This window comes from Myodes glareolus, chromosome 10 (genome assembly GCF_982192425.1).
Source record: "Myodes glareolus chromosome 10, mMyoGla1.1, whole genome shotgun sequence".
Classification (NCBI taxonomy): Eukaryota; Metazoa; Chordata; class Mammalia; order Rodentia; family Cricetidae; genus Myodes; species Myodes glareolus.
Window position 1 is genome coordinate 17,866,195 of NC_142035.1, and position 16,447 is coordinate 17,882,641.

Genomic DNA, 16,447 nt, shown 5'->3' on the forward strand with positions numbered 1-16,447 from the left:
TTCTGTGGCTCCTCAAAAACAGGAAAGGCAGCAGCCAGTTGCGACCAAGTTTGCCTTCCTATGAAGCTGTGACCTTCTGTAGCTACCTGCTGGTACATGGGTGGAGGGGCGGATGGGGGGAGGGCAGCAGATACTGGCGCCTCGTCTCTTCTGCCCTTTGTAGTAAACACATCAACATCGCCCCGCCTCCGGCTACCTTGCTGCTCTTTCTCGGATTTAGCAGCCGTTCCCTCTAGTTGTTCTTCCTCCTCTGATAAATCTAAATCTACAAATTCTTTCACTACTAAAGCTATGGGGCTTCTCTTCCCCTTTTCTCCTTTTTTTATTTCCGGATCCTTATCTTTTAATTTTTCCTTTTTCTTTCTAGGCCTACACTCTTGTTCCTCCTTCTGATCTGATTCTGAAAAGCTGTCCTGATGTTTCTGTAATGCCTTGCGACCCTGTTTTAATATCTCTATATTACGTTCTTCCTTCAAGCAGTCCCGCACCATCCTCCAAAAAGGAAGTGTGCCTCTCCCAATATTACCTTCTGCTTGTTCCAAATCCCTGCCTAGCTTATTCCAAGATGGCAAAGTTAGGTCACCTGAAGCTGCAAACCAAGGTGAGACATCAACAATGTCTTTTACAATGTTAGCGACAGTGCTAGAAGAGATCTTTAAATCACGCTGTCGCAAAAGTGCCTGGATTGAGCGATAAATCTCCCTGGGGTTCGAACTGGCTCCATAAGAATTGCCCATGATGCGCACTTACCCCCTGGGCTAAAGAAAAAAACCTCCTTTTTACTTACAAGGAAGTCCTTTTAGAAAAATGCTGCTTGATCTACTGCGGACTTAGTTTTACTTTTGACTAGAGCTGCAGTCACAGCAGCAAAGGCACTCACCACCTGGTTAATCACAGCGCAACCCAAAGCAACAGAGAAGAACAAATGCACACATTACCACTCTGGACCAGCCTTAGCAATCAGCTTACATCTGGAGGATTTCCTGACGTCAGTCACCGCTCTTTGTGTTGAGTTCTGAATTCTGCTCCCTCCTTGGCTTGTTCAAATCCGGCGTCCCGGTTTTCAGCACCAAAATGTGACGCGCTTCCCGACCAGCAGGAATGGACGGTCACAAAATCAAGAATCCTTCTCAATCACAATTTATTAGAGCTCCTTGCTTGAAAGGGGGAATGGGGAACAGGGATGACGAGAGAGAGCGAAAAATCCAAAGACAGCCGCTTTTCTAGGGTGAGAGGCTCGAATGCTGATTGGTTGATGCCATTCTACTAGGATCCAAGGCCACGGGACAGGTCAGGAGACCGAGTCTCTTGAAATGCAAAACAAGGCTCCAGCACACCGGCCTAAGGCGGCAACATCAAAGGATATGTATACCTCCAGGCTGTAGGAGTGCTGGCACTATCTGGCCAAGGCCACATCCAGGCGGCTCCCTACACTTGCACATATTATAACTTGAATAAACCTAAAATAAATAAATAAACAATTTGCTAAGCTGTGGAAGCCCAAAAGTGTGAGCCTATTTCTACCTTGTCTGAAGGTCAGAGAGTTTGAGGTTGCTCAAAATTGTTGACAACAACCAGGGCTATACATTCTGACCCAGGATGTGGTTACTTGGTTCCTTTGACATTAAGATGACCCACACAATTGGATCCACTCCACCCTGACCAATGGTCAGAAGTTTCAAGCATACTTCTGCTCCTTCTTTTTGAAATAGGAGATTTGACCTTGGGAGTGACTGCCTTCAAGATACTTGGTCTAGGCTGGCTCACTACCTAAACAACAGAATGTTAATGACTTGATGTCTCTAAGTATTGAAGCAAGTAAGTGTTCTAATTGTCCTTTGTATCATGTTAAAGCAGTCTTTTTCTTCTTCCCCCTGTTGTATTGGGGTATAAAAGCATATGGGAAATTGAACGCAGGGATTTCGGTCTTCACTGGAACCCCCTCCACTATCCGATGGTACCATCCTGTGTTTCTGCTTTATAATTTTCACTCACATCTTCGTGCCCTTTGCTACTCCTCTGATCCCCTGCCGCCACCCTCGTAAGTGGTATTTTTGTAGAAGCTGGTCTCCAACACTGAGTGAAAGGAGACGGCCACAAAAGTCCACACAGCATAGATTCCCTTTCTATGAAATGCCCTGCATGAGAAAACCCTCAGAAGCAGGAAGCAAGCATCTGCCCACCACTGACTATTTAAAGGCTGCTCTTACGGATGTTCTTCTAGTACAATGAAGGGAGGGGTGTCCTGTTGTAATAAGAATTTGGTGTTGGACTGGAGAGACGTTTCAATGGTTAAAAGTGCTACTTGCTCTTCCAAAGAACCCAGGTTTCCACTCCCAACATTCAATTCTCAGCACCCACATGGCAGCTAAGGACCATCTATAAATCCAGTTCCAGACTATCTGATAGTTTTCTCTGTGTTACCTAATGTTATGAAAGTGTAAAATGCCACTGGGTTGTACAGTTTAAAATAATTAATAATATGCTGTGAGAATTTCACTTCAATTACAAAAAAAAAAAAAAAACCCCATAAGAGGGAAAAGAATGGGAAGACACTAAGAAACCAGCAACGGCTAGATTCATACTACACAAGGCTTGAAGAATCCAAGAGTACAGAGATAGAATAATCACAGTGCAAATAGACAGGAGGGATTACCCAGTAAGCAGGAGCCATGCAGGGGTGTGGCTACAGGTGGATGTGGTACCTGTGCTAGGAAGAGGGATGGAGATCAAGTACCTGGACTGCTCCCTTCCCATACTTCATTCTCATCTTATTGGCCAGACTCAAGAGGAAGTCAAAAATGGAGGCACAGCTGAGAGCTCTATAGATGTCAGCCTCACAGCGCTCAGAGCAGGATGGAATCATGTGCAAACTGGATATAGAGCTTGAATGAGTCAGAGGAAAAGGAGCCAGCACACCCAGTCTGAACAAATCTTAGCCACTCGCCTTTAAAAATCTCAATCCTTTCTTTCTAATGTTTGGGGGAGCTATGCCCTTAAAAAAAAAAGGTATTGTTCAAATCCAGCTAACAGGAAGAGTCTGTCTTAAGAAGTCAAGAATAAGCCGGCCGGGCAGTTGTGGTGCACGCCTTTAATCCCAGCCTCAGGAGGCAGATGGATATCCGAGTTCAAAGCCAGCCTGGTCTACAGAGTGAGTTCCAGGATAGCTGGGACTGCACAGAGAAACTCTATTCCAAGAGAGAGAGAAAGAGAGGGGGAGCGGAAGGAAGAAAGAAGAGAAGAGAAGAGAAGAGAAGAGAAGAGAAGAGAAGAGAAGAGAAGAGAAGAGAAGAGAAGAGAAGAGAAGAGAAGGAAAAGAAAACCAAGGATAGAATTCAAGGAACCTCTTACCTCTTTATTCTTTTCTTTTTTTTTCTTTTTTGTTTTTCGAGATGTGTTCTGGAACTAGCTCTGTAGGCTAAGCTGACCTCAAACTCACAGAGAGTTTGCCTCTGCCTCCGGAGTCCAAGTCCTGGGATTAAAGTCATGCACCACCACCGCCCAGCTTGCCTCTTACCTCTTACCCACTACAACCACACAGAACTTTCATTCAAAGCAGCCCTTCTTTCCTGTGCTACTGTCCAGCTTCCAGCAGTATGCTAGTCTCTGCTTCCCTAAGTCAAAGAGGAAAAGAAATAGAACCTCCTCTACTGGCCACCAGGACGCCTCTGGTCCCCACCCTCCTATCTTGTGGAGTGCAGTGATAAACATCCCAGTAATACTAGGTTACACACATGACCCTTTAATAAGCCCTATGTGCACTGGTCATTGACACACTGACTTGGCCTTCTGTTGTCACCCATGAGGCAACCTGCATGCATGTGTGTATGTGTGCAGAGGCCAGAAGTCAACTTTGAGTGTCTTCCTCGATTGTTCTCCCCTTATTTTTTGAGACATGGTCTCGCGTTGAACCTGAATATCATTGGTTCAGGCCAGTCAGCCTCTGGGATCAGCCTGGACCCCCTGGGGTCATGCTGTTCCTGTCACTCATCCATCACTGGGGTTACAAGCCAGGACCACTACAGCACATTTTCCATGGTTGCTAGGGAACGAGTCCTCTTGCTTTCAGAGCAAACCCTCCCCAATTGAAACACCTCCCCAGACATTGAGGCCTCTTTAAAGCAGGACTCTTTCCACATGGCCTACCAAAAACAGTGTTTCTCCAGGGAAGGAGAACCTTGATCCTTCTGGCTCCACAATGGCTCCATATTGTAGGAAACTGGGGGTGGGAAGGGGATGATGCCAGCTGGCCAGCTGTGGTGTAACTGCAACCTCCCTGAGTGTCACACAGAGGCCCCATCAGAGAGAACTAACTACAAGGGGCAGCTTCCCAGGTCAGTGTTCCTCACTGGGTCTGAGTTACAACAAAACACAGAAAATGGTCCTAATCTGGAAAAAAGAAGTTGGGTCTGAAACATCATTGAAGTTACTGTAATCAGGTCCCAAGGAAAGGTCATCTGCCTTGTGGCAAGCCCGAAGGGAATCCTGTCCCTCACACTCGTTTTTTCAACCCCAAGTTTAGGAGATTTATTTATTAAAGTTTTTAAACTTTAACCTCAGAGATGAATTTCTCAGGCAATCAGTTGATGAAGGCTCTCATCCATCAGCATGCTGTAACATGGCATGGCTCTTGCAAAGAGCATTTATCACACACACACACACACACACACACACACACACACACATACACACACACACACTTGCTGGCCAGGCAGTACTATCCATCAGTGAGCTCCAGTTCAGTAAGAGAGAAGAGGAAATCTACAAAGGAAGATATCTGACATCAACCTCTGGCCTATAAACACATAAACACATGTAGGAGTATCAAAGAGTTCCACAATAGACCGGAATGGAGTATAACAAAGGTTTATTTATTTTCATTTGGAAATAAACTCACAATAAGTGTAGCAATTTGCTGCCTACTGCATGTGCTGGGAACTGGAACTGAATCCAACAGAATAAAAGGCGGGGGGCTGAGCATGCTTTTCGTCTACACTTATGGTACACGAGACCACACCCAAAGTGGGCCAATACCTTAAAGGTTATTGGCTGCAGGAGTTCCCACAACACATATATATTAGGGAGGGAGAAGGACTGTAAAGAGGGAGAAGAGAGAGAGAGAGAGAGAGAGAGAGAGAGAGAGAGAGAGAGAGAGAGAGAGAGAGACTGTCTTTCCTGCTTATTTCCCGTGGAAAAACTCTTCCTTATCCTTCACCTGCTGTCTTTTCTCTATTTTCTTCTTGATCATTCTGGTCTTCTCTGAGCTCACTGTCTCATTGTCATGCACTATTGTGATTTTTATTTGCATCTGTTTCTTCTGAACTGTGAAGACTTGGCCACTGTATTCCCAGAATCTACCCTAGTATCTGGCACATAATAGGTGGGACGTGAATGTTTGTTGAGTGGAATTGCATCAGGAGACTCTCAGTCCACATCTGTAGCCTTAAACAGCCCCACCCCTTGATGGCTCTCTTTCCCCAGTCATCAGTTAGGACCTGATAGCCACCTCATAGCCTACCTAATTGCTGTGGCCACTTTAGGGCCGAAGAAGATAAACTGAAATAGATACAGACGTTACAGCTCTGGTAGACGAGATGGCTTAAGAGTAACTGTTAACCAACGCCAGGACCAGTGCACACATAGACAAGTTTCACTTTCCCCTTGACCTCCAGGTCTGGCATCGGCAGCATCAGTCAATTCAGAATTGTAACATGAGGGCTGGCTTGTTGGGGTTTCTGTCCTGCCCAGTTCCCCAAAGCCGGGCAAGCCCAAAGAAAATCACACACAGGACTCCATAAGGTTATAAACTGATTGACCCTTAGCTCTGGCTACTTATTAGCTCTAATAACTTATGTTACCCCACCATCCTTATCTATGTTAGCCACATGGGCTCAGTACCTTTCTCAGTGTGACGGCTTACATGTTGCCTCTTCGGTGGTCTGCACAGGAATAGCTAAGGGAGTTTCCTCCTCCCTAGCCTTATCCTATTCTCATTGCCCCGCCTCTACTTCCTGTCTGGTTGACCCACCTATACTTCCTGCCTGGCCAATCAGCGTTTTATTAAAATACATGATTGACAGAATACAGACAATTCTCCCGCACCACAGAATATGCCGCTTCATCTGTCATAAAATCTACTCAAAAAGTCCAAATAACTTTCATTTGATGGATGAGGAAAGGAGCATCATTTTTCTCTTTGAAAACGTCTGCAGTGAGTCATTCTCTAGAATGTTCAGTTTGATGAACCGCTGGCAGTGGGATTGTCATTTTATCATAGGAGATCCAACAGAATGCTCGCTCCCCAAAATGTCAGCAGATGGCCCGTGAATTCATAATAAGGCATAGTAGCATGGTCAGCGGGGTGAGAAAACACTGGGTAAAACAAAAGTTAACATGTTTCTTTCCTACAGAACTTCTCAGAGCCTTTACAAGTGGGATATACATGCAGATACTGTGAAGCAGCCTTGCAGTGTACTTACTTGAGAAACTGGCAAAGGCAGGGAAAAGGATCTTAGCTGTGCCTACTTCCACCAGTGACAGATAGGAGTGGGGAACCGAAGCGAGAGAGGAGTGGATCTTGACATACTATGTTTCTAATCAGAGGTGCTGTTAAATCAGCACCCACTATGAACTAGTCACCATGGTAGGCATTTCATATGCACCAGCTTATTTAATCCTTCCATCAACCCTGGGGTTATGGTGAACTCAGTCTTCAACATGTCATCCCACATTCCATGCCTCTTTACCAATGACCCATGTACTGCCATGTGAAATGTACTTTCTTCCTTGTCCTCAAACCACAGAGTGTGTCTTTAAGAATAGCAATGGTGAACCGGGTGATGGTGGCATACACTTTTAATCCTAGCACTCAGGAGACAGAGGCAGGCAGATCTCTGTGAGTGTGAGGCCATCCTGGTCTACAAGAGCTAGTTCCAGGACAGCTAGGGCTGTTATACAGAGAAACCCTGTCTCGAAACACACACACACACACACACACAAGAATAGCAATAGTGGGATATGAAGGTGACCTATCTTTGACATCTATCACCCCATGGATCCCAGGGTTGATTCAGCTGATCTGGCTGGCTAGGCAGGTGTCTCCTTCCTCCCTCACTGCTTCATGTGCATTCCTCTTGAAGCTGTGTGCACAATCAAAGAGGATAACTGTCGCTGAATAGAGAAGGACCAGACTTCCATCAAGGGTATACGAGTAGCTATGCTTCCTTGTTAGAACCTCTAAACAAGCTCTCTAGACTAGCAATAGTGGCTGTTCTCTGACTCACTAATGAGAACTCTGTGACTGTGAAGAATTAGAATATTATAGACCCAGAGCTAAAAATCTTCTGCTGCTATTTTTAGTTCCCTTAATAGCTATTTATTTTCCACCTCTGTAACTGACTTAACATCCTCTCAACTGTCAAATATGACTTTTTTACTTTATTAACTTAGAAGACAGTGATATTCTGCCAACAAAAGCTAAGACTATCATCAGATAGCACTCAAGACATAAAGGAGTAATCTACCTGCTCTGGTATAACCTGCCTACAATTCCATCCCCACCCATGTATTTGTGAACTAGATTGATGTATGCCTGCCTTTTGTTCTGTACCTATACAAGTTCACGTAGTCACATCAATGGTGAAACAAATGGTTGGAGACAACCCGAATCCATCTTCCTAAGCCATGGTTTTTCATATTGGACTCATAATAAACAACCTTTAAGGGAAAAAGGGTTAAGTTCTGTCCAATAGAACATGAGCAGAAAGTTATGTACTAAGTTCCAAGTCCTATCATTAGAAGGGACCACCTAGGCTTTACCCTTCCTCTCTTCCCACAAACATGGTGGTCACGCACCATGTTAGACTATGGTGGCAGTCCATAGCAGTGGTCATGTGCCATGTTGGAGTATGTGAAGTAAGGCAATATGATTAGAGATAGAACAGCAACATATACAGAGGCATCCTGAATTCCTGGGAAACCAGAAAAATAGAACAGCTATACCAGTGTAGACAATAGAGAGGAATGGAGGGAGCGAGAGACAGACTGGTTTCCTTTGGAGTTTCCCTTGTCAGATAAAACTCTATCCCAATGAATACAATTTCAAATGCATTTCCATTTAGCCTTTGACTCCATAGGCCCACAAATATGAAGAGTACAAAAGGTCCTTTCTGTCCCCATTCAACTCTTCAAATCTTACTGCAGGTCATACCCAGGTGAGGCAAACCCTGGCTTTCAATCAGTAAAGCTAAGAACAGTGTGAAAAGAATTGCCTGCAGAATTATATGCCAAAGACTTCTATTATTACCATATCACTATGTCAAAATTGAAAGGCATGTAAGATTTCTCCAGAGAGGCCATCCACAATGCATTGCAGAACTGTGTAGGTGTTTTGTGAAATGTGTTTTATTCAAGGTAGGATATACAACACTAACATTATTGAAAGAAATTGAGGGTCTGGTCTTCTTTTTTTAATGTGTTCATTATTCACATTATAGTCCTTTAACAAAAAGTAAAGTCATATACATATGCAATTTAATTTAAGATTTTATTTTACCTGCTATTCATCTTGGGTGTCCAATGAAGAAGAAATATTCCCTTATTATTCTTGTATTAGTTTCTGACAGTTCAATTTCTCTGACTGCCATGCTTCAGACAACCTCCATTGAAAAAGCATATAGGTAATTGCTTTGATCAAAATTTCATGCCAAATCTTTTAGGTCCCGTGTAGATTACAGCCTCTGAACAGAATTCCAGAGAACGGAACGTGCAGAGGCAAGGCTGGAAAAAGCGTCTCCATCAAAACCATGGCTGCACATTAGGAACCTCCAGGAGCATTCAGACACACTTATGTCCAGATCACACCAGGAGTTTCTACAAGTCCAACGAAACTAATGAGGGACTCTGGGCATCAGATCGGAACAGAGCCAGTGCTGGAAACCATTGACTCAAGAGCTTCATGGGCTAGGGTAGAAGGAACCCTGGGGGTGGCGACTTTGTCATATAGCCTTATTTTGTTTTGTTACATTTTCCAGTTTTATGGAGACAATCACATATCATATAATCCACATAGCTAAACTTTATGAGTCAGTATACTTTAATGTGTTCATAGGCTTGTGTAAATATGATCACAGCCAATTATAGAATACAATAACATTCCTTGGGATCTAGAAGGGACTGATCCCAGGGTACCTAGTAGACCACACTACAGAAATGCTCAAATCTCATATCAAATATAGTATTTGTATATAAAGTTAGTCTTTCATCTTCTTATTTACTGTAAGTCATCTCTCAATTCTATAGATACTATGATATAAAGTCTATGCAAATATTTGTTAAACTGCGCTCTTTATGGAATAATAACAAGAGAAAAAGTATGCATGTTCAGTGAAAATGACTCTTTAAAATATTTTCAAGAGGAATCACGGATACAGAGAGCCAACCCTTTCATTACCCTGAAAAAAAACTTAGTACCCTTCAGGTTTTAGTGAATGCTCAACCTCGCCACCAACAATCAACACCTAGGCAACTACTAATCTACTTCTTGTGGACACAGTTCTTCATTTTGGGCAATTCCTATCAATAGAATCACTTTTTCATTTAACATCCTTTTAAGGTTCCTACATATTGTAACATGTATCCATATTTGCATTCCTTAATGGGTGGATAATATCCAACTTTATTATATATACTAGAGTTTGTTTAGCCATTCATAAACGAGTAGGCAGAGGGGTCTTGTCTACATTCTGACTCTTAACAACATGAGTATCCCTGTTATGAACATCCATATACGTTTTTTGAGGGATTTATTTTTGTTCCTGTTGGATATGCACCTAAAACTAGAGCTCTTAGATCATATAGCTCTGTATTTAACTGTTTGAGAAGCTGTCAGAATGCTTTCCAAAGTGATTGTACTATTTTGTTGCTGTTCTTGATGTTTGCACCAACAGAGTGAGAGGGTTCAAGCTTTTCTAGGTCTTGCCAAGGCTTACCTGTTTCTTTTCTGCGACAGCCATTCTACTGGGCATTGTCTTCATGATTCCTGTGAAATCCTCAGCAATGGTTCTCACTTCTCTGACAAACTTCAGATTCTCATCTCTAACTGGCGTGATAGGAGCCATGCCATGATTTCCCCACTGAAGTTACGTGAAACAGGATATGGAAAGTAGACCATTTTAAACAACCTTCTTGGACATAGACAAGATAGTTCGTGAGAGCTGTAATTAGGTGAGAAGCTGAAAAGGCCAGACTTGGGGCTAGGAATATAGCTCAGCAGTACAGCACACAAGAGGGCCTGGGTTCAATCTCAACCGCCAGAAAAAAAGATAAATGAGAGGAGACTAAAACAGAAGGAAAATTCCTCAAGTTGGCCGTTTCTATCCAAGGAATAAGGGTTTCCCACAGCCTGTACATAGTGAATATCTTCTTGCTTAAAAATGAGCTCTGGAAAATTACTTACTACTAAATCTTAGGTTGTTTTCCAGAGGAGTGGAAGAAGTTTACCATACACAGTTGGGGGCCAGATTCAAATGAGTTCATTGTAAGGAAAGAATCTGGCCCTTGACATAAAGCAGGAGACCATCAAACACTTTACAAAGTCAAGTTCTTTGCATCCAAGTTAGAAAAATAACAGAACAAGAGCAAGAAATAGCTTTGTGGGATTGGAAGGACTTGGTCAGATCATGGGTGACCCAGATAAAAGGGGAGCTGTTTCTCCAGACACTGGGGTTGTGAAAGAACTGTCTTAGGATGTGCCATTCTTCACATAAGTCACCTTCAGAGCTAGAACACTGGGCTTTGTGGAGTGTAGATCAGTTCCAAAGAGAAGGATTCCCTGGGCTTATTGAAAGGAAATATCTGACAGAAAACAACAGAAGCCTGAATCTCCTAATTCTCTGCCTCATTTCCTGACCCTAGACATGACTTCTTGTCACAAGGTGGTTCACACTGTAGGTACACCACCTTAGAGGGGCATAAGAGAAGGACACGTCTGGAGATTGTCCAGTTATCTATTAAACCAGAACGTCTCAGATTTTAATGTGTACATACGTTACCTGAGAATTAGTAATGATGCAAATTATGAGCCAGCAGGACTGGGCCATGCTCACAAATCTGATGTTTTAACAAGCTCCCTAGTGATGCCTGTAAAGTTCAAAAGCCCACGTCTAGAGAACAAGATATTAACTGTGTGTGTGTGTGTGTGTGTGTGTGTGTGTGTAAATGTGCCCCATTAACCCATTAATACACCTGCCTCTGCCTTCACAGTGTTGAGAATACAAGTACACACTTTGTTTTTTAAATTTTTTAAAAAATGTGTGTCCTAGAGATCAAAGTCAGAGCTTTACCAGCTGAGCTATCTCTCCAGCCCCAACCTTATCATTTTGGGATTTATTATTATTACTATCATCACCATTATTACTGTTTGCTGTGGGACGATGCTCCTGTACACTGTAAAGATTTGTCACTCATATTGATTTGATAAAATGCTGATTGTTCAGTAGCCAGGCAGGAAGTATAGGCAGGGCAGTCAGACTAGGAGAAATCTGAATGGGACAGAAACTTCTGTCAACAGCTGCTGCTGGTGGTAGTTGTTTGGCTGATCTTTCAGGTATGTTTTGTTTTGTATTTTTTTATTTATACTTGAGAAAAGCCACAGCTGTGTAAACTCTGGAATGTAAAAGAGGAAAGGACAGATGTAGAAAGAGATAGAAAGTTCCTGAAAACCTTACAAACTGTTCTGAGTCTAAATTGCTTCCTGAACTTAATTAAGTGTACCTCCCCTTCCTATCCCTAGCCAAGGCATGGGACCTTAACAGTTAGGTTAAATTTTTTAATGAGTGAAGGTACCAGTGTCGACATCTTTGCTCTGTTGTTTGGAGCTATGTGAGATGCTGCTCTGGATTATTTGAGATGATGCTCTGGATTATTTGAGATGCTGCTTCTGGATTATTCTTGTGGCTCTAAATCCCTTCATATTGCCTCTTATACTTCAATGTGAATCTACAATTATCTCAAAATAAACTTTTTTTAAAACATTTATACTTAAAATTGATAACTAATGAAATGATAACTAATTCTTCAGTAAATTTCAAATTTCCCCTGTATGTTTTTAACAGTTGAAAGGGTACTATGAAAACATTGCCCCCACTCATAGAGAACAGAAGGCTAACTTGACGTGTGGAGGAACTTTAACCTACTCTTACAACTGGCCAAGTCCTAGCCAATCAGAAGCAGTCAACTATTCCAAGCATATTAAAATAAAGCAGATGGGATCTCTCTACTCCTACTTCCCATAAGTTGCATCCTTTATCTCTAAATATAAGCAACCCATGTGGTGGAATGGAGTTTTGTGAACCATGTTTTGGTTCAGAATGCTGCCTCATCTATAAAGCCAATTAAGATCTGCAAAACTAGATTCGCTGTAAGTTTGCTTTGCAGCAGAACTTAGTCATGTTGTTGGTCAGCAGATTGTTGAAAGGTTTTAATGACAAATAAAAATATTCAAGGAAGAAAAATGACTCAGGTTGAGTTTCAGTAATGGTGGAAAGAAAGGAGAGGTATTTTAAAAGCTATTTAAATAAGATACATGTCACTCTTGTTGGGCAATCAGAAATACACAAGTCTGGAATATAATCACAGCAAGTACATTTGTTTCTAACTTTCTAACATAATCATTGAAAGCAAGGAGATAGCAAAGTGGAAAATGGAAGGTGCTAGGGGAAACACTCACAGGAACAAAATAAAAAAGCTGCATAAGTGAAGCTGGGAGCTTCTAGATGATGCCTCCCACCCTTTCAAACTCTGATGTACAGAACTGAAGTGATAGATTCTCAGGCAATGAAAAATGTTGGGCAGGAGGCATGTGAGAAAGTCAAGACTTACAGCATTTGTCCACTCCATGGTATAAAAATCCCCACCAGGGACCAATTGCAAGCCATTAATATGGTACCATCTTTCACAGAGGTGGAAAGAAGATCATTCCCAGAGAGCTCACATGCCTTGAGAGCTGCCATACACTGTGGTCCTTGGCATCATTTTCTCCCTAAGATCCTCATTTCATTGCTAAAGAGCTGAAACAAAGAAGGAAGATGTCTTGTCTGTGTTTGTAGAGCCCACACATGGTAGAAGTCAAAGGCAAATCACAGAAGTTCTCAGACCACTGTCTTTCCAGGGCATCCTCTCCTTTTATTAATAACTTTAATTTGAAATCAAGTTCATATTTCCAGACTCCCTTGCAGCTAGCGGGGGCTATGTAACATTATATAGACAATAAAACAGAAATACATTAATTTTTAAAAATAAAACTAGACAGAATAACCTTACATAATTTTAGCTGTTCTGCATCTCCTTGGCCTCTTGGAACCAAATTAAAATCTCATCACAAAGGGACCAGATGCAGTGGTTTGAATACAGATTGCCATGACCAAAAACTCACCCTGGCTTGGTCCCCAGTATAACACTGAGAGGTGCTAGAGCCTCCAGGAGGGATTAATGATTTTCTCACGGAAGTACACATTTGCTCCCACTGACACCTCCCCTTGTCTCAAACATGTCCTCTTTTGCAATGCCCTTTACTGCTCTCCTGATACAGGATCCCACCTTCCATATTATAAAACAGTAGACGTCCCCACCAGCTGTAAACCACCTGTTCTTGAGTTTTTCAGCTTCCAAAACCATAAACTGAAATAAACCTCTTTTGCTTATAAAATAAGCAGTCTCGAATATTTTTGTCATTGCAACGTAAGGCATGCTTATACATCTGATGACATCAGGATTCCCAGCAAGTCCTTTCACCAGCTGCACCAGGCCGGAGCTATTGCCTTTGTAGAAGAAATGATCGCCAGCTTGGTAGAACACTGTAGGCAGGCTTGTGTTTCATGAAGCCAACTGCAAGCCCAGCTGCTGTCACACACCTCCGGTCAGAAAGATGACAAATTGGAAACATCCTCCAAGCTTCACATCTAGCATAAAGATCTGCTTCCCTGTGGAGTTCTGTAGTTTGGTGCATGTGTAAGGAAGTGGCTCATATTTTAGTGAGGCCTTCTGAGACTTCGAAAGCGTCGCTCTTTTGACAGTCAGCAGCTGCGTGATTGCCATATAGTCAGTCTTTGAGAGGCTGGACTTACTGAATTTAGCTGGAATCAGAGTTAAGGAGTAGGACATGTTTAAAAATCAGATTCCAGTTTGAAGATCCATTTAATTATGTTGTAGCTTACGAATTCAAAAATATTTGAGCTGGGAGAGACAGCTCAGGGGTTGAACATGCTTGTTCTTCTAGAGGATATTAACATGGTTCCCAGAACCCATGTCAGGCAGCTCGCTCATAATCACTCTAGGGGATTTGACGTCCTTTTCTTGACCGCCAGAGGCACGCGCACACATACACACACACACACACACACACACACACACACACACACACACACACACATTTTTAAAATAAATCTTTTTATATAAAAATATTCAGGCAGACTGATCCTGTAAATATAGCCAGATTTCGCACCTGTTTTTGAGCAAAACTTACCAGGTATTTTGTTTCCTCCTTCCCTTCTCCAGTTCCAGTAGCTGAGGCTGAAGTTTAGAATATTCTTCCTCATTTTCTAGTCCTTTGGTGCTGATGGGGGCCACACAGGTATTAGAGTTCATGCACTGAGCACCCACCAGATTATTGTTTTCTTCATTGATGGACTACCCAGCCAGTACACATAAGCCAATACTGTAAACCCTCTTTTGTAGTGTGTGTGTGTGTGTGTGTGTGTGTGTGTGTGTGTGTGTGTATGCAGATGTAATCATTCTGTCATTGTGAATCAAATCATGTGGTCTGGAGAATGACACTTGGAATCTTTTCTTCTCACCCTAGTCACATGATTTAGTCAGTGGTGGTGGCACAGGCTTTTAATCCCAGCATTGGGAGGCAGAAGCAAATGGATTTCTGTGAGTTCGAGGCCAGTCTAGTCTACAGGGCCAGTTCAGCACAGCCAAAGTTACACAGAGAAAACCTGTCTCAAAAAACCAAAACAAAGCAGCCTGTGTGGGCGCCGCAGGGACGGGGCGGTGAGTGCAAATGGGAGGGAGTTTCCTTTGTTTTAATAACCTGCCTGCAGCAAGATAAGACTGCAGGCAGGGAGATTTCTGACCAGCAAGTGGCACTGATCCTGTAGCAGAAGATACAATGGAGGAGTAAGCGTGTTCCTGACCCTACACACAAGCCCGGTAAGGGAACACACAATTTTCCCGCCATCCTTATCTCCCTGAGTATTCCGAAGGGGCGGCTTCTACCAGCTAAACCCTCTCTCCTCTTACCCCATCCCCGCTTTCAGCCAGGAACCCCTACCCTTCCTCTCTCCCTTTTTCGGGCATAAAATCCTCCAACTCAGCCTGTGTGGGTGCCGCTGGGACGGGGCAGTGAGTACAAATGGGAGGGAATCCCTTTGTTTTAATAGCCTGCCTGCAGCAAGGTAGGACTGCAGGCAAAGTGATTCCTGGCCAGCAAGAAGCACTAATCCTGTAGCAGAAGACCCAGCGGAGGGAGGAGCCATTGGAGAGCATCTAAAGGAAGAGATGGGCAGGTACCAAGGCAAGAATTCCTCCAACAATCTGAAAAACAACATGAAAACACCAGATCCCAGCGATCTTACCACAGAAGGACTTGAACACCCTATTCCGGAAGAAGTGGAAAACAGTGTCATTATGAAAGCAATAGAGTCTCTTAAACAGGGTATGAATAACTCACTTAAAGAAATAGAGGAGAAATATAACAAAAAGATTGAAGAAATGAGTAAAGAAATGAAAGAGAAATATAACAAAAAGTTTGAAGAAATGAGTAAATTCGTTAACGATACCCTGGGAAACTAAGAAAAAACAATCAAACAGGTAATGGAATCAGTTCAAGAATTGAAAACTGAAATGGAGGCAACGAAGAAAACACAAACCAAGGGCCGGATAGATATGGAAAATCTAGGTAAACAAACAGAGACTTCAAGAACAAGCATAACCAATAGAATACAAAAGATAGAAGAACGAAACTCGGATTATGAAGACACCATAGAGAAAATAAACACTCTGACCAAAGCAAACAGCAAATCCAACAAATTCTCATCACAAAACATTCAGGAAATCAGGGACATAATAAAAAAAAAATCTAAGAATAATAGGGGTAGAAGAAGGAAAAAATTGCAGATCAAAGGTCCAGAAAATATATTCAACAAAATTATAGAAGAAAACTTTCCCAACCTAAAGAACGATATTCCTATGAAGGTTCAAGAAGCATACAGAACACCAAATAGACTGGATCAGAAAAAAAACATCCCCTCACCATATAATAATCAAAACACAAACCATTCAGATTAAAGAAAGGATATTAAGAGCTGCAAAGGAAAAAGGTCAAGTAACTTATAAAGGTAAACCTATCAGACTTACACCAGACTTCTCTATGGAAACCATGAAAGCC